We start from the raw sequence: 24672 nt of genomic DNA, 5'->3' as shown, positions 1-24672 counted from the left end.
GGTGGATAAGTTAAAGCTCACATGAATGCTTTTCTAAATAAATGGGCCCATCTGTATGGAATGGGCACATTTGACACATTAAAACCTAATAATTCTTTCATTTGTTGGCCATTGATTTGGTTGTTTCACTTGATTTAAAAAATAAAAAAACAAAAAAACAAAAATGGGTTGTTTTGTGAAGGACATTGCATGAGGCATGTATGACCAAGTAAATGAAGCAACTGGCTTAATAATCATACCACAACATGTTCATAGTTGGATAAGTCTTAAATGATGATGATCCCCATTTGGAACATTAGTAAAATGTGTGGATGCATAAAAGAGGCATCCATGCCATGAGATGCAGTACAACAGATAAATCCTACACAATGCCCATGTGTAGATGCAATGTAGTATGTAGACAACTAAAGACAACTATATGATCAACATGATAGTAGTTGCAATCCTAGATAAAAGTTGTCAACAAACATGTTTAGATATTTAAGTTGTCAACAAAACTACAACTCAGGATGATGAATCAAACCTTGATACAAAGTTGTGCAAGCGGAAGGTCATGAGGGGCCTGAGATCTTAGACAAGCATTAAGCACATCTTTTATGCAGCTAAATATAAAGTGTAAGTTACAACTCCCATCAAATCTGAAAAAAAAAAAAAAAAAACCATCCGTGTTGGTGAAAAACACCCGCCATAAGTGTAGGCGGTCCCTCTCCTCCTTTCCATATCCAATATATCTAAAATTGTGTCAATGATTGCAGTTTCAAAATGCAAAATAATAATAATAATAATAAAGTGTGACATAGAACTTTTTGATGGAGCTAGTGTACAGCTCACATTAATCGATTGTGCCATCCAAAGCATCCCATGTGATCATCTATCTTATTTATTTTACTTTTTTTTGTGGGACCTATCATCAAAGAGACAATGAAGGCATTAAGTAATAGAGGAATGTCTTTATTAAAATTAGAACTATGTACATTTTACAAGGCAGACTTGAAAGTTGAAAATACAAGAGAACTAAACATTTCTAGTTCCAAGATCACTCATTTCCAAATTGTCGCAACTTAATTACCACAATCAAAGCCAGTTGAACATCCAAACATGACCTAATCATGCATAGAAGCATATAGAAGTAACACATTTCCATAGAAACTAAAGAACAGAAAAGGGGGGTGTGGGTGTGGGTGTGGTTGATTGAATGATGGGGCCCAACATGACAACTCCCTGGTCACACTGTGAACATACCATATGCCAAGAATCAGGGTAGTACACTCACCAAATGAGCCCCACATATACATTCAATTTTGAGACTTCTTTTCTAACCACCCATTTTTCTCATACAAGTTCGACATGCCAGATCAGTAGACCAACATTTAATTTTGAACCATGGCAAGTTAAAATACTATACCTGATAAATGGCCCACATCTCAAACATGTGCTGTCTGATGGTTGATCAAATGGTAATTTTCACACCCTCACATGAGGAGTGCCTCATCAAATCACAACCTTTTTTAAAAGGGAGAAAGAGGAAAAACTTTAATAAAGTAGCAGAGAATGATGGATGATATACAGGCACTTAGAAAATTAGAAATTGCATACCGGGCATAAAATTTTTCAAATTAAACTTCCCAAATTACGGGTCCTAATTTAGATGTCTTGTGAACCAAAAATTACAGACTTATGTGATTATCTTAGTATCAGATTGGTGGACATGTATCAGACGGTTAGAAATGAATATATGTATATATATATATATATATATATATATATATATATATATATATATATATATATATATATATATATATATATATATATATATATATATATATATATATCCAATAATCCTATTTCAAGAAACATGCGTCTACGAATAAGAGGTCATGATTGCTCAACCAATCTGAATTTGGGACAATAACTCTGAGACAGTGGGTCACACAATTCAATCCGGTTTTAATTTGAGTTCATGTATGTCTCATGTACATTGTCTGATGAAAGCCCATCCTTGCACCTGATTTCTCCATTAGAACTAGGTACATGGTCTACACATAAATCAACTATCAATACAACAAAATTAAAAAAAAAAAAAAAAAAAAAAGAAAGAAAAAAAGAAAGAAAGAAGCAAAACTAATCATACTCTTCTCATGAAGTTGGTAGCTTTCATAAATCAAGTATGAAATGGACCAAAATTTCCAAGGTGGTAGCTTTTTAAAAAAAGTCTGTCAGTAGATTAAGCTGAACCCAATGATGATGATGATGATCTGTTTTAGATCCATCAGTGGATTAAACTAAACCTGGCGATGATGATGAAATGGAAAGCCACAAGTTCTAATGAAGACTGTTGGCAAAACAGAAGTAACAATGAATGCAGGAAAAAAAGCACACGAGTTTTCTTGTGTGCGACTGTAATTCTCTTGGATTTGCAACCCACCACATGAAACAGTAACTCTGCCCCAACCAAAAGTCTGACCTAAAGAAAACTAATGGTATTTCATTCGAATTGGGTGACTAGATCAAATCTTTTCACACCAATAAGACCCTTTTCCATAGTATTGATCATACCTCTTCCATAATCCAAAGCTCTGAAAGAAATCACTCATAAAGTCCTGTTTCCTCCAATCAGTATTCAGACTATCAAACCATCATGAGGATTTTTTTAAATTTTTTTTTCCTTGGGACGTAAGTAGGGTGGGTCACATCATATCAATGTTTTCGATCGCTGAATGATCAACCTCACTTGTACAAACTGAAATTCGGAATGTATAGTACAGTCTCTCAATCCAAGCATTTTATAATACTTCAAGCTGTTACTAACCGCAAATTACTTCTAATGCTTCTAATACTCTTCATCAAAACTAATAACACTACTAACAACAAAGTTCATCTACAACCGAATAACAAAAAGAATCCGCACAACTGATGGTTGATGAAAATAAAGAAAACAAAGATTGTTCTTTGCCCTTTTAAGGACACAACTCACCTTGACACCCTTCTCCCTCCTCCTTTACCTGGCCTTGGGACCGGCAATGCAAGAAGTTGCATTGGTGGAGTTAAAAAAGGGCTTAAGCTCCATTTGGTTTGAGAAAAATTTATATTCATAAAGATTGATGTGATGACCAAATGGAGCCTAAGACTTGTAACACTACAAATATGAAGCAAGAGAGGCAAATTTACTAAAAGGTATGATAGGAACTCCTACATTACAAATATGATGACCAAGTGACTACCTGTAAAAACGAAAAGAAATAAAATGATTTTACAAAGTGTGTTGGTGCCACAAGGATGGAGAACATATATAAATACTCACCAATCACATTTCATTCCAGCTCCAAATGGAATACTGAATATGCACAGAAATCATCTAAGCAGAAGCCAAGATCATCCACAAATGAAGATTAGCAAGATATTGAAAATTAAATTAGAGAATGATTGAAAGATCAGAGCAAAACCAATCTAATGAAAGAGATGATATGACATTCAACCAAAAAAATAATTAAAAAATATGCATTCACAAAAGACATCGCAACTAGCATGCTGTTTACAATGCTCAACTTTGAAACATGAACCAAAGACAACATAGGAAACAAAAGCAGGAAATGCCAACTGAAATAACAGAGAGTTTTGCGATGATCAGCAGATTTGGTTAATATAATTCTGATAGGATATTCCCCAATAGATTAGCTGACAATTTCATCGGTTATATAACCATATTTTGCAACAGAACAATCTAAAATTATTTATTCACCTATCATGAGATGAAACAAGTAGTTCTTCTCAAATGATCTATCAGACTGTGAAAAAGAATCCTTCGAACAAAAGAATTTCACTGAAGTGGGTGAAACTTATCAGAACAAAAATAAAAATAAAAATTAAACAACAGGTCAAAGCTTTGGATATGGCACTAAAAAAGCGATAAACAAAGAGACAAGATATGATACAAAAATAGAACAGAATGCATACCCAAATCTTTCTTTTGCTGCATTAATCAACACCCCATCTTGTGTTGTAACACTGAGAACGATTTTGAATATTTGGCTCACATTGCAGGAATCCAAGAGCTTTTGAAACAGTTTATTTCCGGATTCGTGGGCCATGAGCTCATCCATGGATCCTCTAGTCACACCAAGTATGTTTTGCGCGGCCACAATGTCTCCTTGTTCCAGAATCTCCAGCAAATGCTTGCAGCCAATTATATCTCCAGCCATCGAATGCATCTCATCATCCCGCAATTGTTCCCAACTGAGAGGGTTGGGAAATGCCAGTCCAAAATGATGGTCCATTTCTTTCTGAAGTATTTTATTCAGAGGAACTTCTTTTTCCCTCTATGCATATTCCCAATAAAATTAGAAATCACATGAATTCTAGAATTGGTGTAGAAATTTGCCTTAGGACAAAATTTAACCAAGATCCAAACAATCCACCTTTTGCTCTTTAACCAGCCTCAAGAAATTCGCATCAGCCTTTTCCTGCTCCCAGATTGCACATCGCAGATAACTGTTCTTCATTAGTTCTGTAATTACCAAAAACAAAAAACAAAAAAAAATAAATAAATAAATAATTGGCACTGTGCATCTTTATAACTTGCAAAATTGTCACCTTCTTCCATATGATTCATTACTTGTAGCTCCGCTTTTAGTTGCTCAATTTCCAACTCCAATGCCTGTTTCTGGTACAATTTCTTTTCCAAATCATTTGCATGACTGTGACAAATTCTTTCAAGCATTTGTTTGCTTGTACAAGGAAATTATGCTGTGATGGAATAGGCCCTACACAGCTGCATTTTTCAAGCAAGGCATTGGAAACATTATATAGGTTACACAAGATGCAGATGGCTAGATATCGAATGCGAAACAGTTCAAACCCTTATCATCTTTTTTTTTTTTTTTTTTTTTTGAAAGATTGAAGTTCGGTGATGCTGGTTAAATAAAAGGCAATCCAAGAAGATCAACCAACTTCAAATTGCTTTAGTTGCATACCGATGGTTATAATCAAGATGCACTTACATGAAATTATTGATTGGACCTATGTTTGTGTAAATTATCTTGACTGACCATAGTAATGACCGTTGATCAAATGTTTTGTATTTGTCCAATCAGTGTGATGTTTGCATGGTAGCCCTTGAAATGTGCATTAAAACCCAAGGAACATTCTAAGTCAATGGATTGATCTGTGCAAGTGTCCGAGTGCGACTAGCAGCATGAGTATCCTCTTGAGGGCAATGGAGCATCTCTCACATTAAAGTAAGCCAATTGACAGTCTGTACGAAACCATATGGATGGGCCCACACATCTCTAGTTTTTGAACAATGCGTGAATATTACTATGAATGCATGATAATCCGAAAGGTCAAGCTGATGGTATGCTTCTACATTTCAAGGTAAAAGACAAATCCAATTTCCTACCACTCACCGTGATGTCTGCAGGACGTCTACTCTATCCCATTAGTTTTGTTATATCACGCTAGGAAGCAAAGACTAAAAATAAATCAGGCAGATCCAAAACTCAAGGGGACCACACCAGAGAGAGAGAGAGAGAGAGAGAGAGAGAGAGAGAGAGAGAGAGAGAGAGAGAGTGGAATGGAAACACCCACCATTGAAAACTTTTTAGGGTTAACAATGATGTTAATATTCCATCCAGCCTATTCATAAGTTTACTCTCACCAAGATGAATGGATAACACAAATGTTGGCCTGAACTAAAATGTTTGTGCACCCCTAGAAGGTTATGGTAGGTGTTTAACCCCAACTGCTTATGGTGCCTCTCATCCTAGCATGAGCTGACGAAACTGATGGATAGGGCCGATGTTACATACATTAAGGTGGGTCCACACAACTTCAGGTGACCAACTCCCCAAGAAACTCCCAACCTTAAGGATATCCATTGCGCACACCCTAGTGCTGGGGTACTAACTATGACCAATGGACCAGCTCTAGACTTGAAATCTAGCCTGCTGGGTACTAGCAATATAGCCAATGGACCAACTCTAGGCTTGAAATCTAGCCGAAGGTAAGTGGACTAAAACATGCACCATGCTGCAAGTCAGACCCAGTCTGTCCATCATGAGGATCCCACCATGCTCTGTCACAAGACTCGGGCCTACCAACTCAAAAGGCAGGCAACCAATTTTTATTGGCCGTCAACTGGTTTTGTTAACTGTGGCCCACCTATTTTGTTAATCAGCCTGAATTTTTTTTGGAAGAGCATCCACATCTACACTTTGATACACCTGAAAAGCTATGGTGGTGCACCCACCTTTTTATTCTCCTTGCAGGGACGATACTAGAGGATTGGTTTTGTGCCCAGGGCAGAAACAATCCACATTGCATTTGGAGCAGGAGAAACAAAGAAACTGTATCTGCACTGATACAGGATATTCACTTTAATTCAGTTGAACAAATGCACAAACAGATGGTAGGAAAGTGACATGACTGAGAGAGGCTTTTTTCATGCACACTCAGATGCAATAGGACTAACCGCCACAACTATATGGAGTTCCCCCATCCTCTTCCTCTTTATTCATTACAAGGGCACATTCTCGTACATTTCTCACATGAGACCACAAGATCTGAAAGACGAATATCTAAGCGTTGTGTAAGCGATTGGATGCATATATCAAACCCAAATGGCTAAATGATAAACAAATCAGAGCTCAGCCAAACAACATCTATCCAACTCCTACTTCCGACACACTTTTCAGTACAAATGCCAAAGGTGGATGGATTGCCGTGAAAAATAAAAAAACCAACAAAGAAAATAAATGGGAAACAGAACAAAAATTAATAACAAACAAACGAAGCATGTAAATGCTTACCAATCCAGTTGGTGAACCATGACAGCCCAAGAGAGGACTCCTATCCCTTTCAAAACTAGTAGCAAAGTATCCTTCATTGACCTAAGCCCATATTTTCCCAAACATGAAACAAATGAACGATGATGATGGCGATGATAATAATAATAATAATAATAATAATAATAACAACAACACGAGAAGAAAAAGAAAGAAAGAAAAAGAATCACCAAAACAATTTGGATAGTTTGGATCAAAAGAGTCATTTGCACATGCAAATCATCATGCTTTGCCAGATAATCAAATAACTTAAAAAAGAAAAAAAAGAGGAGATTGCCAATCTTACAACATCTAATTCATCCATGGAGAGGACCAAGGCATGACAACCCCATCACTCTGCCTCTGCCTCATGCCCAACACGTTCTGCTGCATCCAAAGCATTTCTGGTTTGTAAAGCGTATAATATCAGCAGCTGTGGCTTCTCTTCCATACCCCAAAAGAAAAAGAAAAACCTTAAATGCCACAAAGAAATGAAATTCCCGTCCATATCCTCATATAAAACCCTAGAAAATCCAAACAACGAAATTCCGCACTTGTTTACCTAGATCAGGAATAGCGGAGGAGGATTCAATAGGGATTTTGTGAAAATGCCCTAGATCACTACATGCAAAGTGGATTTTTCATAGAAATAGGTGGGATTTGTACCATTCTAGAGAGAATCTGATGGAGAATAGCTAAAAGGGAGAAATTCGAGTTCTGGATTTTGATTTCTAGGTCGTTTGAGAATTGAATGAGGGAAAGAGGAGAGAGAGAGAGAGAGAGAGAGAGAGAGAGAGAGAGAGAGTCGGCGGCGGGGAGAGGGAAAGGGCCGAATGAGAGGGTTAGGTTTTTTTTAGCATTTATAGGGATCCTTTGCCAGCGCCCAGTTTTAGTTAGCGCCGGCAAAGTGTCCCCCAAACGTCATCATAGTCCTACTTTGTTGTAGTGGATACGCCATCCTCTAACGGCTTGAGCTTTCAAAGAAAGTGGTTATTTGACAAACCCTTGGATTAATTAAGAGAAGATCATGCGCCAACACACCGGCAAACAACGTGCAAACCATCCCCCTCCTCCACCTGCTGGTCAGAATGGGCATTGTTCACATCACCTTCCTTAGGTTGGCCATGCTCATCGGCTCTTCCTGGAGTGATCTCCATCTTCTCCTGCTAACCATATCTACTAGCCAGAATAACCTCTTCCAACATCCATCTAGCATTCATCTTTGACTATCCAAACGATTGGGTCCCCATGACCTATAAATTCTGCACCTCCAAGTCCGCAAAGTCAGGATTTATAGTTGTGGGCTTCTCTTGATTGACACAAGAAACACATTTTAGTTCGGCAAAGATGGGGAAGGCGAGTCCCTCAACTCTCACTCGAGCATACATCATGAAAGATTCATCAACCTTGCCCTTATTGAATTCCACCCCCAAACGAAACGTCAACCTGATATCAATAATCACTGATTCACATCAAACATGGGCCAGAATGCTAAAGATCCTAATCCCAGAGTTGCATATAGTGCCCACCATTGAAGGATTCCACACTTTCATCTTGCTCAACAATATAGCTTTGTGAAGATCCCTGTTCGTAGCAAATGATACCATCTCTAACTTGTGGTTAAATGGTATGAGGAAAGAATTTGGAGATGAATGCCAAATTGAGACCCTTGACTCTTTCCCAATGGTAGGAACCCATTTTTGTTCTTTTACCTTTTCTATGTCCAAACAGATTGGGATCTACTTCTTCCCAATTACATTACTAAAAGATTATGAAAATCTTTCCATGAAATATCCATTAATGCACTCTGGTGCATCAATTGCGACATATCAAAATCCAATTTTGCAAGCTCAAGCAGTACATCATGACATATCTTGATGTCTTGGTTGATTGAAATCAGTTTATTAGCTTGCTAGAGCCAGGTAACCTCCTCTTCATTTCTGAACCTGTTTTTCAGTTCATGGCATATAACATTTGCATTTCAAGACATCTGTTTATTTTTTTAACATGTTTTATAGTATATTGCATTACAAAACACAGAGACACATTGACACATGCCTTAACATCCAAATGAAACATCCACACCACACAAATATTACAGTCTTACTGTCCTTTTCGTAGAGAATTTCACACCATTACATGCCTTAAAAATCCAAAGTATACTGTCCTTGGAGTTAAAAAGTATCACACTAACACACATTGGCATACATGCCTTGAAATCCAAAATACACGAGGGAGAAGTGTGGAAACAAACCTCTATGGTTGCTTCACCTTCAGCCACATGTCCTTGGAGTCGAGAGTTTCACACTATTACATGCCTCAAAAATCCAACGTATACTGTCCTCGGAGTTAAAAGAGTTTCACACCAACACACATTGGCATACATGCCTTGAAATCCAAAATAAATGAGGGAAAATTGTGGTAACAAACCTCTACGGTTGCTCTACCTTCAGCTACACCTTACCGACTGTTATGACTTTTGGGCGTCCGTGTTGATTGGAAGAGGAGTATCATTTGATGGATGGTGTAGATTGATATCAGCAACTGCACAATGGGAATGAATAAGGCGCCAAAACACAAAAACATGGAGACCAGCATAAATCAATCACAAGTCAAGAGGATGAGCCTCTTTAGCCCACTATCTGAGTGCAGTGACAGTAAGCCCATAGTCAAGGTCTAGATCAATAATGAGTACGCCCCATCTTCTTCTCTCTCTTCTCCTCTGTTTTCTTCGTTCTCTCTCTGTTTTTCTTCCTTTTTTTTTGTTTTTTACCAGTTATGGGCAACGAGAGGGATGTTGCATCCACCCATTCCATGGCAAGACCACGTAGATAAGAGAGAGTATCTGTGTCATTGTGATTTTTTTTCAAATTTTTTTTTTTCACGGACACAAACCCAGGCTGTCCACCTACGGGTACTCGAACCCCTGACCCAGTATTGAAACTCCTGTTGACTCTACCACTGGAGCATCAGTGAGGACCGTGACATTGTGATTAGATTGTGATCGACAGACCAGAAATTTTCCGTTAGAAAGACCTTGTGATGAAAGGGCTTTGATCACTTTTCATGGGGGAATGGGCAATCACAAATGCACTCGTACAGCTTCTGTGGAGAGAAGGCCTCAATGGATATATGGCATTTGTTTTCGAAACCCAATCACACTCTAATCACTGTCACAATAGCATCACTCTATAACAGATATTTTCTAATAGTAGACCCCACTAATAGTTGCTCCACGAACAATACACTCAATGTATTTGGTGGATCCCCAAATCATTTGATCAAATACTCAGGCTGCTTAATTATTAGGCAGCCCACCTATTTTGACAAGCGATTGCCGGTAACTAAAAATACAATGAAAGAAATAAATAAATTTTATTAGGCTGTCCATTGCTTTGGAAAACGAAAAAGTCTGGCTACCTGATAACCAAACAGCCTGATTTTTCTATTTTTTTTTTTTGTCAAATGCTCCAAAGATGATATGTCCCATTCCATACATGTCTAGTTGTCCTGCACATGGTCAGTTCGTTCCATACCTGTTACACTATAGTCAAATCCCTGGGGCCTCATGCGTCATTTCGCCACTGCTCCTCGAGGAACTAAAATATAAGAGTTATGCATTATATATAAGAGGAGAGATGATATGCACGCTTACCCCACTAGTACCAACATGGCAAGCATGTACATTTTTTCAACACGTGCTGTCATAGTAGTAGATGTGCCTATGATGACCGGCCGATGCACACAAGTGGCATCTTGGGACATGGGCAAGAGTAGACTTAGTAGGAAATAACTCTGGAATGAATTTGAGCATATTTTGTATTTATATAAGTATACTAATGATCAGAGTCATTCATTACGTGCAAGTTTTTGATATACATCGTGGCATAAATATATTCCTAGCATGATTGGATCAAAATAAGGTGAACCATAAATTGACCATAACTTTTGATCCGGGTATAGTTATGGGGCGCATAACTTACCAATGTTTACTGAAATGGGCCATCCGAGGTGAACCGACCCACACAGTGGGTTGTGTCTGTCCGTATCGCCAAAAAATGCGCAGTTTCAACTCAAAATAAAATTTTAAGAAAATTTTACTATTTTTAGTAATTTCAACTTTTTTTTTAATTATTAATTTCTTGTTTTTAGACTTTTAGATTTTCTTCTTTTTTAGAAATAATTTGTAATCATGCTAGGACTCTTTTAACAAAAGTTTGTATGAAACTTTTATTTTTAGAAATTAGGGTTTAGAAGAGTTTTACTGGAATTAGGATTTTTATTAGAGTTAGAATTTTACTATTTTTGATAATTACGAATTTTAGGGAGTTTGAATTGGAGTTTAATTCGGAAACGTCTTTCAAGGTTTGTTATCACTATTTAAAGGGTTGTAAATTCATTTTTATTATAAATCAATCAATCAATTTTGAATTTCTTAGAATTTATTTATATTTTATTATTATTATTATTATTTTTATGGATTCGAGGAATCTCTATGAGGAGTCTTGAGAAGCTCCGTAAATTCAGAGTAGTTATCCTCTTGAGGAAGACGGTGATCGACCTCATCACATTCATCCCGGCATTAGGTTCCTTGGGTGGCTGACATGGAATAACATTGTACAGTATGTTGGCCTGACAATGCATATTTGCAATGAGGATGTGCCTAAAACTAACCAAGTAATACATGGGGGAGAGTGGACATTAAATCTACTAGGTCCATCAACAATTTCATCAGTAGAGTAGGTATATTCTTGAACTATGTAATTCTTATGTGTCATCTTTTTTTCTTTTTTCTTTTTTCTTTTTTTTTTTCTTTTTTTTGGCTTTTCTTTGAACATTTTTTTTTTAGTTTTAGCTTTGCTTACATTAATCATGTGTGGACATTTTTCAGCAACAATTGGTATCAGAGTTAAAGGTTGAGAAATATTTTAGCATGAGATCTATGTTGCCATTTGTTTTGCAATTGGTGAAGGAAAGACGTGCAATTGTGATTCAAGAAAAGAAAAATAAGCATGGAGAAATGAAAGATAAGATATTTGAGGAGAAAAATCTAGTCATGGTGGACATTCTTCCTACATTAGATAATTCAATTTTGTTCAATGTGTCCGATCAAACCACCACGAAAGGTATATGGGACAAATTACGAAATCAATGCCAAACAAGATATTTCTTCTACGACAACTGTACTACTTGAAAAATGAAGGAATGATCTTCTTTATAAGAATACTTTAATGGGTTTAATACTCTGATTAGCAAATTGGCGGCGATCGAGGCGAAGATTGACGATGAACAGAATGTCGCACCTATACTCTATTCAATGCTAGATTTGTGGGATGGTTTGATTATGAATTTCAACAACAGTCTAGATCTTACTATGGAGTTATTTATATACATATTGTTTACTGGAGAATCTTGTAAAAAATGAATGTAGAATCTATCGGCGATGCCATACTGGTTAAAAGAATATCTACTAATCAAAAGAGTACCGATGGAAGAAATCACACAATATCTAAGTCAAAAGGGTACAAAACGGGTATGTATTGGAATTGCGGAAAAAATGGCCACTTGTGCAAAAATTATAGACTCGAAAAAGCAAATCATGAACATTACGAATCTAATTCGCATGATCAAACATCATATCCAATGGGTTCCTAAGGAAATCTATTTAAGAAAGACAATTCATCTAAGAATTGGGAAGTGTTGTTAGTAGTGATTTCATGAGAGAATCTGAGCCATCATGGATCTTAGATTCAGGCACTTCGTTGTATATGACTCCACACAGAAATTATTTTCATATATACCAATCATATGATGGCTGCACAGTTTACATGAGTGATAATATGTATAAAATTGTGGGAATTAGAGATGTCAGAACTATTATGTTTGATAGTATCGGATGTATAGTTTCTAATGTGCGGCATGTATCGAACTTACAGAACAGTCTTTTGTTATTGGGAAAGTTTGATGAAGATGACCATCGGGTCCTTACTCTTGCCCCAGTAGTAGACTCACCAGAGTTTCAACACTAGGTTAAGGGTTTGAGTACCCATATGTGGTTATATCCCACTACAACATGAGTGTGTGCGTAAAAATTAAAAAATAAAAATAGAGAGAGAGAGAGAGAGAGAGAGAGAGAGAGAGAGAGAGAGAGAGAGAGATGTGTGTATAAAATTTATGGTGAAAAGAATCGACCGGAAATTGTAAAGTGAACAATGGTGGTGGCAAAAGGAAAGTTAATGTGTGGTTTATATCATTTGATTAGAAATGCCATATTTGGCGATGCTGATATTGTTGCTAATACCATGACAAACTCTGTTACAATTTGACACAAGTGGTTATAAAGGAAAAATACAAATATGCAAATATTATCTTGAATTGATCCAAAACTTATGTGCCGCAAGAAATTTTTGACGATATGCATTCAATTCCGATCATTTCCTATGGTGTGGCCCACTTGAGCCTTGGATATGCTTCAATTTTGTGCTAATGCCCTGGAACTATTTTGAAAAACATATGGATAGCATGGTTAAAGACATCATGGTAGGCATCACAGAGTTTACTTAGTAAGCTATCCTGTACTGATTTACTCAATACAATCCCCATCATGGTGTCACACATTTAGAAATGCCATGGAAACGTAGTTCCAAAACGTTTGTTTGTAGTTGTACGTAACTTTTGTAAACGTGTGGCTTCCCCAATAATCAAACAACCTGCGTTTTGGCCAGATGCTTTAGACGGTGTGTCCCACCTGACACATGCCTGGGACGTTCTACCCACATGCCATTTTGACAGCTCGGCTGCATCTAGGTTTATGGTGGAAAGGTGTTGGTGAGGCTGGCAAAGGGCAACAAATAGAGAGTTTTGATGGAATCTGGGTGCGGAGCCCAGAAACAGAGAACGATGAAAATGCAAATCATTTTTCATGCCTAGATAATTTGGCGAACCTGATGACCGGATTGGATATGCACGGGAGTGGCCATATTTTGACTTGTGGGGCAAGTACAGGTGCAATGCAGGAGTCACATAGCAGGGTTCGAAAAGAGAAGTAAATGACTCTTACCTTGCATGTCCAGCGATTTCTTGCCCATCTCGCTTGATCTCTTGGTTGCCGATCCTGATATTAGGGATGTGTGACATTGCTAGTTGCTGATCGTCCTTTGCATATTTTTTACACCATTTTTCTAAATTTGGACAGTGCATGACCTTCAGTTGACGAAGGTTACGGAGGTATCTGAGCTCTTTAGGCAGATGTGTCAGTTTTTGGCAGTCTGTAATGTGGAGTATCTGGAGCCCACGGAGTTTGTGTATCCCAATGGGAAACTCAAAATATGGTGAGTTTTTAATCACCAAGTACTTGAGGTTGCAAGATAAAGGCAGGGGGATCGTATCGATGTCTCTGATGTGATGCCCGTCGTTGTTTCTGATGAACATATGGCTGCCTCTAATGCCGTCTACAACCAAACACTCGACAGATTCTGAAATGCACGATGTCCAGTAGCCGCTGGGAATTCAAAATCTACTTTCCACAGTTTACCATGAAGGAATAAGGGCACTTTCATTAACGTGGGGCAATTTGCAATACGAAGTTCAAGGAGAGACGGCATTCCTCCATCTTCACTCCCAACCCACTCCCTCAAAGAATACATTCCATCTAAAACGAGTGTCTCCAACTTGGGGAATGCTGCAGCTGCACCTGTTACATCTCTGCTATCGTTCTTCCTGTAGAACTCCGGACCGATGAATTCCACCTTAGCCATTTTTACTATGGTAAGGTATTTAAGGGATGGTAGTGTCCCAAGTGCTGGTAGTTTTATGCAGTCATGGCAGTTATGAAGAGTCACATTAACTAGGTTCGAGAACGATGCATCTTCCATCCATCCTGGGAACTTCAATCCCATGTAACCCGATATTTTCAGTTCTTCTAGGTTTGGATGGGGCCAAAGGCCTTCCAACACACCCTCATTGATCTTTACTTTAATCCTGACACTTCTGAACTTCCAAGCACTGGTGCTGACAGTCCCTCACCAACGAAATACAATTCCAAATGGCGAAGGTGTTTCTTATTCATTAGTTCTGCTTCCTTGGCGTAACCCTCATTTAACACCATGTCCAATTCGTATATTGCTAACTTTCCTTGGAGGAGATTGAGGTTTTTGAGTTCCCCAATCCTGCGTTCCATCCCTTCCCCAACAATAAACTTTGACAATGTTCTGAGGGAAGTTAATCTCCCAATCCCATGGGGTAAAGCCCACAATTCCCGCGTACCTTTAATTTCCAGATTTCTTAGCCTAGCAAGTTTCCACATCTCTTTGGGAAGTTCAGTCAGTTGGCCGCACGCATTAAGTTTCAAGGTTTGCAACAAATATAGTCCGCATATGAAATCAGGCAGCGACGCAACTTCAGTGGCAGATAAGTTATCTTAAAAGTTTCAACTTCTTCAAGGACTCTGGAAAATGAGAACATTTTGTACCACTCAAATCTAATGCTCTGAGGCACCTGAAATTTTCAAAAAAATCATCAGGCAGCACAGTGAGCACAGTGAATCTTGACCACCCAATGAACAGGAGCGTGCGCAGATTCTTGGCTTTGCACAAGTTTCCCGGAATTGAAGATAAATTTTTACTGCATTTCAATGAGACATGGCGCACATGCAGGGGGATGTTTTGGAAAATTTCATTTTCATGATATAGCGTTCTCTCATGACAGTTTGTAAGAAGTCATGAACAATATCCATCATCTTACAGTGCATGATATTGCCAAAGGAATCTGTAATTGGAGCATCAAACAAGGATCGCCCTAGTAAATCGTAAAAATACCCATCGCCTATACATTCCATCGCTGCACTTTCCTCTGGAAGAAAGCCCTGGGCCATCCACAACTTGATTAATGTCTCCCTCTCTATAACATGATCCTTTGGAAATACAGAACAAAAGGCAAAGCAACGCTTCAAGTATGGGGGCATATTTTCATAGCTTAATTGAAGGTCAAGTACAATGCCTCTCGTAACATTTGGAAAATCCCATGTTTCGCTCTCCAACACAAGCTCCCACTCCCTTTTCGTCCTCTGGAAACGCAACACATTTGCTATTCTCTTTATAATAAGAGGTATTCTGTCACACTTTCTTGCAATTTCTTTGCCAATTTCTTCAAACTCTGCACATTCCTCTGTTTTTCTTTCCCCAAAACCAATGTGCCTGAACAATGACCAAGAATCTCTTTCTAATAGGGGTGCCAGTTCATGCCACTTCGTGGCTCGCATAGTTTTTACGACGGTTTCATTGCGAGTTGTGATCAAAATTCCACTTCCAATATCTCCATCTTTCAAAGGAATCCTCAATTTATCCCACTTGTCTTCATTTTCATTCCAGATGTCATTAAGCACAAGTAAATATTGCTCTCCTTTCAAGACATTCTGTAGATGATTTTGACCGGATTAGCATTGTTCCCAACAATCAGTGACCTTAAATAAATTTCGTAAGTAGTATCATGAAACATTTAAAAATAAATAATAATAAAAATAGACAATTTTACCCCTACTTGTAGCTGTGCGGGCATAGAGCTAACGTTATCATTGGTGTTTTTGGAAGTGTACTTACGTAAATCAGTCCTGTGCGGGGGTGTACATTGAGTCGGCTGGGTCCTCGAGCCTGACTGGCCAGTTCGGCTCGATTTGGTCAGCAGCTTGGGCTAGCTCGGGCCGAGTTTGAGCCAAGATCGGGCCGAGTTTGAGACAAGATCAAGCCAAGTTCATCATTGAGACATTTTCACAAACACCTCGACTGCACCTTCAAAATCTCATGTATTTGAGATAGCAGCAATGATTTTACAGATTTTTATCAATCGTCTTCTACGCAACATAAAAATCAAGAAAATAAGGGTGTTGGTTTCATATACGTACCTTCCTTGCCACCAGCCACACTTCTTTAAGTCATTTCATCAAACACTTGGTGAGCAACATCAATATCAAAGTAACCGAGTCACCAAACTAGTTCGATCCAAGTTCGATTCGAGTTGGGTTTGATCCGAGTAGAGTCAAGCTGGGGCCAGCTCTGTAACGTCTTGAAAAAATTCGTATAAAGACCCGAGTACCACCTCAGGCAGAAATCACTAAGGACCAAATCCTTTAGAAATTAGGCGGGAATTAATTAAGTGTTAAACTGAATTAATCAGTAAATTAATGTCAATCACTTTCTATACGAATTGTAAGACACAAAAGTAGTAGAATCGCTAACGCTACATTACCTAAAAAGGTAGGATCAGTCTCAAAACCCAGTTGCTCTCGGGAGCGCACTGAAACTCCATAACGGACCTGAACTGCGCGTCGAAAGTCCGATTCCCGCGAAACTATACGGTTATGTCCGTCTTGTTGGGCTTGACGACCATCTTGGAAATCAAGTCCTAATAGTATCCAGAAACACACAACTTAAGACCGGAGCGAAGTGTGTGAGAAACATAAATATTTTTAGAAAATAGACTCAAACTTGAATGAATTGGGACGTTCACTTGCAAGCCAAATTTAAGGATTCAGACCATCCGATTCTGACCCAACTACACCCTTGGATCAGGAAAAATTTTCAACACATGTCAATGTACTTGTGGCCCTGATCGAGTAGCGATGACCGTTAAACTGAAACTGGTCCTCCACGATCGATCCGTAAATCCGATCGGACCGAGAACTTAACTTGACATAGATCCATTGTTAGGAAACTTTTCCTGAACCGTATGCAGAAAATGGGCCTCCAGATGAGCTCCGCTAGCTCGAAACAGCCAATCTTTGGCTATAATTTAAGTATACCATGACCTTGAGGCCATTTTCATCAGTTCTAGCCCTATATACGAACCTAAACCTACCCGTCTCTCATTCCATACGAATTTCAAACCCTAGAAGAGAGAAGGGAGGAAAAAGAAGAGGAAGTGAGGAGAAGTGAGAGAGAGAGTGAGAGATAGTTCCTGGGATTCAATCCCACCATTCCACGTGCCGAATCAACCTACCCTTATCGCTATTCCCGCGATTTCGATTCCGTTCTTAGGTAAGAAATCTTAACCCTAATCTGTTTTAGGTATCCAGATAGAGTAAGTGGCGAAATAGCTAACCTATTTCGTGATTCAAGTTGTCGTGGTGCCGAAGACGAAGGCATAGTGTTCAAACTGAGTTCGATACGAGTTTACCGACGGAAGGTGCAGACTATAAATGATTAGGTTATGGTTTTCAAGGCTTTCAATGTCAGTAATAATTTATGACTGACTTGATTACTATCACACATGCTTAGATACGATGTTTCCGCGTATTACACATATATATGAACTATGTTGAAAATAATGCATTCCATGTGTTTGTTTAAATGTTTGAATATGGAATTATAATTTGTGCTTGCCATGATTGTTGTTTGGGAATACATGATTGTTGTACGTGTGACAACTCCTATGTGGAAGGATTTGCTATAATATGTGTTTTAACTAATTTATTACATGTATGTGATATGCATAGTCTAAGTTTTTGATAAAATGCCTGAATGAGAAAATGTTTGTTGAAATGTATTTAATGAGGGTATTGAGATAGGATTCTCAATTCCCTTATCTATAGTTACCGTTTCCTTTATGTAACCTATATCACTACTATGTGCTTTATGATTGAAATGCCTATGTATGATAACATGTACATTATGTGTTTGTTAAAATGATCAAATGAGATTTATATGTGGATTGGTCGTCACATGTTGTCTTTGACTATCACATGTGAATGCTATTGTTTTGGAGTATGATTGGGGCTACGATGTAGTCCAGGCAATCGGTAATGGTCTACGATCGGTGGCTGAACTATTTAGCCACGATGGATACGTCTGATGAATTCGAGTCGTACGGTGATTATCGACAGTGGTGAGGCCATGAGGAGTGCGTATGCACTCCATGTCGACTAATTCAACATTCACTCGTACTAGTCGAGCTTGTCAAGTAACCCGATTGGCCTAGTATGTTCATCATTTATGGATGCTACTGCTTGAATCTAAGGTACCAACTTACCAGTGAAAATCCCGTTTAAGCTTGGTACCACTATCCGTTATGACTCATGAGCCGGGCATGGTGGTGTGTGGGACACCGTGGTCGAGCTGTCGGCCTACCTTGGGGCGACGAGCCTCCCCGTAGTGTCTAGTGAGCAACCCAAACTCATGAGCCGAATATGGTGGTGTATGAGATAATGTATTCGAGCTGTCGGCCTAAGCTAAGGTGACGAGCCTTTTTCGTAGTGACTTCGATTGTAAACTAAGGCCTACGTTGAGGTGACAAGCTTCTTCATAGTGACCTGAACTTGCCTATCGTATGTGATTAACTAGGATTGACGACCCTAGATGGATCATCATTTGGGTAAATGATATAAAGGGAGGTACCTTAGCTTCCCAAACCTGTTGTATGAATAAGTCTAATTAAGAACTTGGCTAATTACGTACATGTACCGCATTTGCATGTGCCTTTAGTGTTAGAGTTGAGCACAGAGGAAGGAGTGCATGCTGCGATCGTGAGATGATATCGTAGAGGGAGTGCAAGCGAGGGCATGCATCATTATCACATATCATTCTTGCATTAACCAAAGTACCTAGGAATACTCATTGTATTGCTTTATCATTACTGCTTGACTGAATTGATAACATGTTAACCTTTGCCTTATAGCTTCACTGAGTTGATCACTCACTCCCACTCTGGGACGGTGTATTAAAACACCAACTAGACTCTATTGTAGTTTCAGGTGATGATGAGGCTTACGAGATGGAGCCTGATTTCTGTGATGACGAGGAGGAGTTCTCCTACATGCAATTCTCTGGCAGGTCTATGTAGACCTGGAGTTGCATATCGGGGCTACACGGATATGGATAGATGACATTACACTTTATCATTTCATGCATTTTGGAATTATACATGTAACTATTTAACCTGGTGACATGTTCATACTCTGGGGACTTACAAACCACTTATATGCTTTATGTATCTATCACAGTCTTCCGCTTGCGTAATTTAACTGTCTTTAGAGTATGATATGTTGATTTGGTATAATTCCACTCATGTTTAGTGCATTAATACGGACAACCTTAAATCATCATTATCTATGTTGCATAAGTGATGCGTTGGAACTTGGGAGTTGAGCTTCTGCTTGACCCCCGATTTTCATGGCGTTACAAGTTGGTATCAGAGTATGATTTAGATTAAACTGGACCTCGGTTATGGTAACACGACACAAATTGACGTACTTTGACTTAGGAGGGGGCGATGAAACGTAGAAATAGTTGTAGGATTCCAAGTTTCGCCCGTCGACGATCATATGACCGTCGAAGCGAAACTAGCCATTGAATTTCACCCCGTATGCATGTAAGACGTGTAAAGATGATCCCAATCCCTTCCTAAACCGTCAATCGACGAGTTTGGGTGATAATTCAGCGAATCCCACGCTCAAAATACACCAAAAGCGTGAATATGTGCGAGTTATATTTCGAAAACACCTCAAATGGAAGTGGGGGCCACACCATGATTTACAGAGGGACCCAAGGGGAGTCCCACGTGTTTTCGGCACCCCGGAGAGGGATGGACATCACCCCCAGGCGGAGCCACCGCAGACGGTCCAGAGTCCGAGCGGCAGCACCGCCTGATCGGCGGCGCACCGCCCGGCTTCACAGCGCCCGGGCCGCGGCACCACCTGATCGGTGGTGCGCCGCCCACTGCCAGGCTAGGTGGGCCTGTGCACACGTGTGGGAGCACCCCACTACTCCTTAAACCCTCTCTTGGGTTGTTTTGTCCTATTTCATGCCTCTCTCAACTCCATTTCCCCTCTCAAACACTCCAAACTTCCTTTCCCTCCCAAATCTTTTCTTCCATACACTTCCAACCTTCAAATCTTCCATTTTGTTCATCACTACCTTCCCATTCCTCAATTTCATCCCTCCACCTCCACTATTTTCACCCATTTGAGCATAAAAGCCCTCTTTTGTGTCTCATAATCTTCTTAATCTTCTACCTATTGCACTTACCCACCACTATTGCCTCAAAACTATCATTTTTATCTCCCTTCCTTCCATATTTTCATCTATTGAGAACAAAGGCCCTCCTTTTGTGTCTCAAACCCTCCAAAACCCACAAATCCCTCTCATCCTTCAAGCATTCCCTCATCCAATGGCTCTTTTTGAGGTTCTCGCCACCATCTTCTCAATCTCTACTCTCCTTTCTCTCATGGGAAAGAAAAAAGCGGCCTCGGATGAGGCTGGGCCGAGCCAACCCCGCTGTACTACAAGGAAGGCGGACGCGCGAAGCCAGTGCCAGTGCCGAGCGTGAATGGAGGTCCAAGCAAGACCTCGATCCTCACATTCCGTTGGAGAGATCGCTACTACCAAACATCGACCTTGGTAAGTTCTGCAACTGCAAGGTCGTATTTGAGGCACATGTCGATGAGAAGATGTTTGAGATGTATCCATCCATCGACTTTCTCCTAGACAATGGGTGGGGTCCTATATTTGAAGGGAACACTCATATCAGCGAAGACACGGTGCGCACCTTCTACGCCCTCATTCGGAATCCACTGTGAAACCTCTCCAGTTTACTATCCCTTTGGGAAGGTAGGAGATCATAATTGGTGTGGACGATATTGCTCGCATTATGGGAGTTGAAAGAGGTGTGGTACACGCCTATGAGAAAAACCTTGCTAGTGAAAGTGTGCCTGCCTACGCTTGTCCTATCCTAGATCATCCACACTACACGGTCTAAGAGGGAAAGCTCCTCGCTACTTTTTGGTCGATTGATTTGTAAAATTTTCTGTCACTACTGTTTCCGACTCCATATGGAAGACGTCGCCCTGATTCACATTATCAGCGAAAACACGCTCGACAACATGGGCATTGGCCAAAGGCGACGCCAAGCCTGCCTGGAGGAGTAGAGCGATGATACAGAAGAAGAAAAAGTGACACTGTCGAAGAAAGGGAAGGTGAAAAAGGAAGTGGTGACGAGGAAGAAGGAAGTGGTGAGGAAGGCAGCGAAGATGAGGGCACTAATGAAGGGGGGAGCAGGAAGAGGAAGAAGAGGAAGCCCAAGACTCAAAAGAGGGCTCTCCACCTGCTACACACAAGCCCCGCCATGAGCGGGCTGCTATCGAAGCCTGCTTGGCATTGCTTGAGGAGGGCCAGGTCGCCCTGCGATAGGAGGTCAGTGAGACCCGGGCCTTCGTGAAATAAAAATTCAAGAAGGTGTCTCACACCTTGAAGGCTATCCTGTGCTGCATGCAGGACAAGGGCGCTCCTCTTCCATCACCGGATTCGGACGACTAGTCTCACGTGTAGTCGTCTTTTAGTTTGTTTTGTTGTTAGCTTCCTTTTTCACTAGCCTTGATAGGCTTAGTAGTAGGGTAGATTTGATGGTGTGTTTGGTGTTTAAGGCCTTGATTAGAGTAGCTCACATGCGTTTCCTGTCATGATTCATGTAAAGCTATACCTCATGTATTGTGACAATTTTGGTAAATGAAATGCATGAAGTTTCTTCTGGTTTGGAATGTGAATGATGTGTGGATGAGTGTATGTTCTTATGCTGAATCTGACACGGGTTGCACCCTATGTTTTATATAAGGAATGCCACCTAAGGTCACTCAAAGTACGACACGTCTTACACTTGGCGACTCGATTGACGGGGCACCTCCCCTCAGTGATAGCCATACGGACCCCAGTTTGGGCCCAGATCACGAGACTATGCCGGATTTTCAGCCCGCTACTGGCCCCACTAATAGGCCAACTCCTTCTACACCACCGGTTCCAGGGCAGAACCGCGCATTTACCTCGACGCCACATGTGCCTCAATTGGCTCCTCCTCCTGATAGGTTAGAGCAGATGATGCTCTTGATGCAGCAGCAGTTTTTGGCCACCATTGCGAGAGCCAAAGCCCAGAACATACACACGGTCCCGCTTACACCACCAGTGCAGCCTGTTGGAAATATGAGTGCCAGCGGCTTATTCGAGCGATTCCAGTGTTTTCGACCTCCTACTTTTGCGGGTACCCACAGACCCGAGGAGGCCGAGTATTAGCTTGGCCGCATCTCTAAGATGTTGAAGCCACTGCATAAGATGTTGAAGCCGTTGCACTGCACTGAGGCAGAGCAGGTTGAGCTAGTCACAAACATATTCGAGAAGGAAGCCAGTCTCTGGTGGGACAGTGTCCTTCGGACCATGGCTTTTGGCTATGTATGGACGTGGGAAGCTTTTGAGACACACTTCCATGAGAAGTACTTTCCCCTCACGTATCGTAATGAGAAGGAGAGTGAATTTCTTCGCCTCCGTTAGGGAGGGATGACAGTGGCAGAGCACGAGAATAGGTTCATGGAGTTGACCAGATATGCTCCCTTGATATTAGCAGACTAGCCGATGCGAATGTGGCAGTTTTCTAAGGGTCTGCGACCCGAGATATGCTCGAAGATGTGTTGCGCTAGCATATCCAACTATGCAGAGCTAGTGGACATGTCTCTGCAAGCTGAGCAGGATGAGGACAAGCTGTCCCGTACACGAGTGCCTGTGGTTCCTAGGCCTCGACCGGATTTGCCAAGCAGACCGTTTCTCAGCAAGAGGCCCTATGAAGACTCGCCTCCCAGACTTACAGCTCCATTAGCCCCAATGAGGCGATCAGACTTGTGGTGCACTTACTGCAAGAGGTCGGGTCATTCAGATACCTACTGCTTCACTAAGATAAGGGATATCAGCTTCTTGCTGCCTTAGAAGATCAATTGTCAGCTTCCTCAAACCATATCGGCTCCACCTCTGCGATCAGTACTGCCAGCACAACCTTTCTATAGGCCTAATGTGTCATTTAGTAGGCCACCTCAACGGCCCATGGTACAGCACCATTCTCAACGGGCTTGTATGCACTCACTTGCAGCTGAGGCATCCGGGCAGTAGTTACAGCATCGATGGCTTTCGAAGTCACAACACATATCCAAGGTACACCAGTCTTCTTATTGGTGAACACCGGGTCCATTATCTCTATATTATCGTGCGCAACAGTCAAGCGACTGGGGTTGGAAACTAGTCCTATGATTGGGTTGAGACTCCTTACCGACACAGGGACCTTCTTAGATATTACCAAGATGTGTAAGGGTTGTTTGATAGACTTAAGGAGCAGAATAATACTCATTGACCTGATTATTGCCCCGCTATGTCATTATGATGTGATCGTCGGTATGGATTGACTTACCGAGATGAAGGCAAAGATCAATTGTGATGCTAGGGTGGGACAGCCCATGGACCTGAGGGCACAACCTTTACCTTCCCAGTTCAGGTCAGTTGGTATTACCGCATTAGTTGTTATGTTGCCTTGCTAGAGAGTATTGATGATCCGACACTTAGGAACACACCTGTAGTTTAGGATTTTGCAGACGTGTTCAGAAAGATACTTGGATTATCCCCTCGGCGCGAGATCGATTTTACCATTGACCTTGTGCCTGGCGCGACTCCCATTTCACTACCGACTTATCTCATGCTTCCATGTGAGATGGAGGAATTGAGGAGACAGATCGATGACATGTTAGATGCAGGCTTCATATGACTGAGTGTATCTCCTTGGGGAGCACCTGTGTTGTTTGTGAAGAAGAAAGATGGATCACTGCGATTGTGTATTAATTATCACAAATTGAACCAAGTGACAGTGAAGAACAAGTATCATTTGCCTAGGATAAATGATCTGTTTGATCAGTTGAAGGGGGGCACGACACTTCACTAAGGTAGACTTACAGTCAGGGTATCACCAGTTACACGTCAGGGATGAGGACATTCAGAAGATAACGTTCAGAACCAGCTTTGGCCACTACGAGTTCCTTTTGATGTCGTTTGGACTCACA

The 24672-nt window shown here is 40.5% G+C and overlaps 1 long non-coding RNA gene across 2 annotated transcripts; it reads right to left on the bottom strand.

Annotated features, from left to right (window-relative positions):
* Window positions 1-2211: 2211 nt before the first annotated feature.
* LOC131251532 (uncharacterized) lies at window positions 2212-15236 on the bottom strand. Of its 2 annotated transcripts, none has more exons than XR_009173941.1 (5): window positions 13882-15236; window positions 4419-4507; window positions 3958-4317; window positions 3305-3358; window positions 2212-3224 (listed from the first exon to the last, which is right to left on the bottom strand). It is a non-coding gene; the product is annotated as an uncharacterized LOC131251532 (long non-coding RNA). The 2 variants fall into 2 exon arrangements; XR_009173942.1 differs by lacking the exon at window positions 13882-15236 and adding an exon at window positions 6807-6889.
* Window positions 15237-24672: the final 9436 nt, after the last annotated feature.

Source organism: Magnolia sinica, chromosome 7 (genome assembly GCF_029962835.1).
Source record: "Magnolia sinica isolate HGM2019 chromosome 7, MsV1, whole genome shotgun sequence".
In the NCBI taxonomy this organism is placed as follows: domain Eukaryota; kingdom Viridiplantae; phylum Streptophyta; class Magnoliopsida; order Magnoliales; family Magnoliaceae; genus Magnolia; species Magnolia sinica.
Note: the sequence above shows the minus strand (reverse complement) of the source record. Positions and strands in the feature narration are given on the sequence as shown.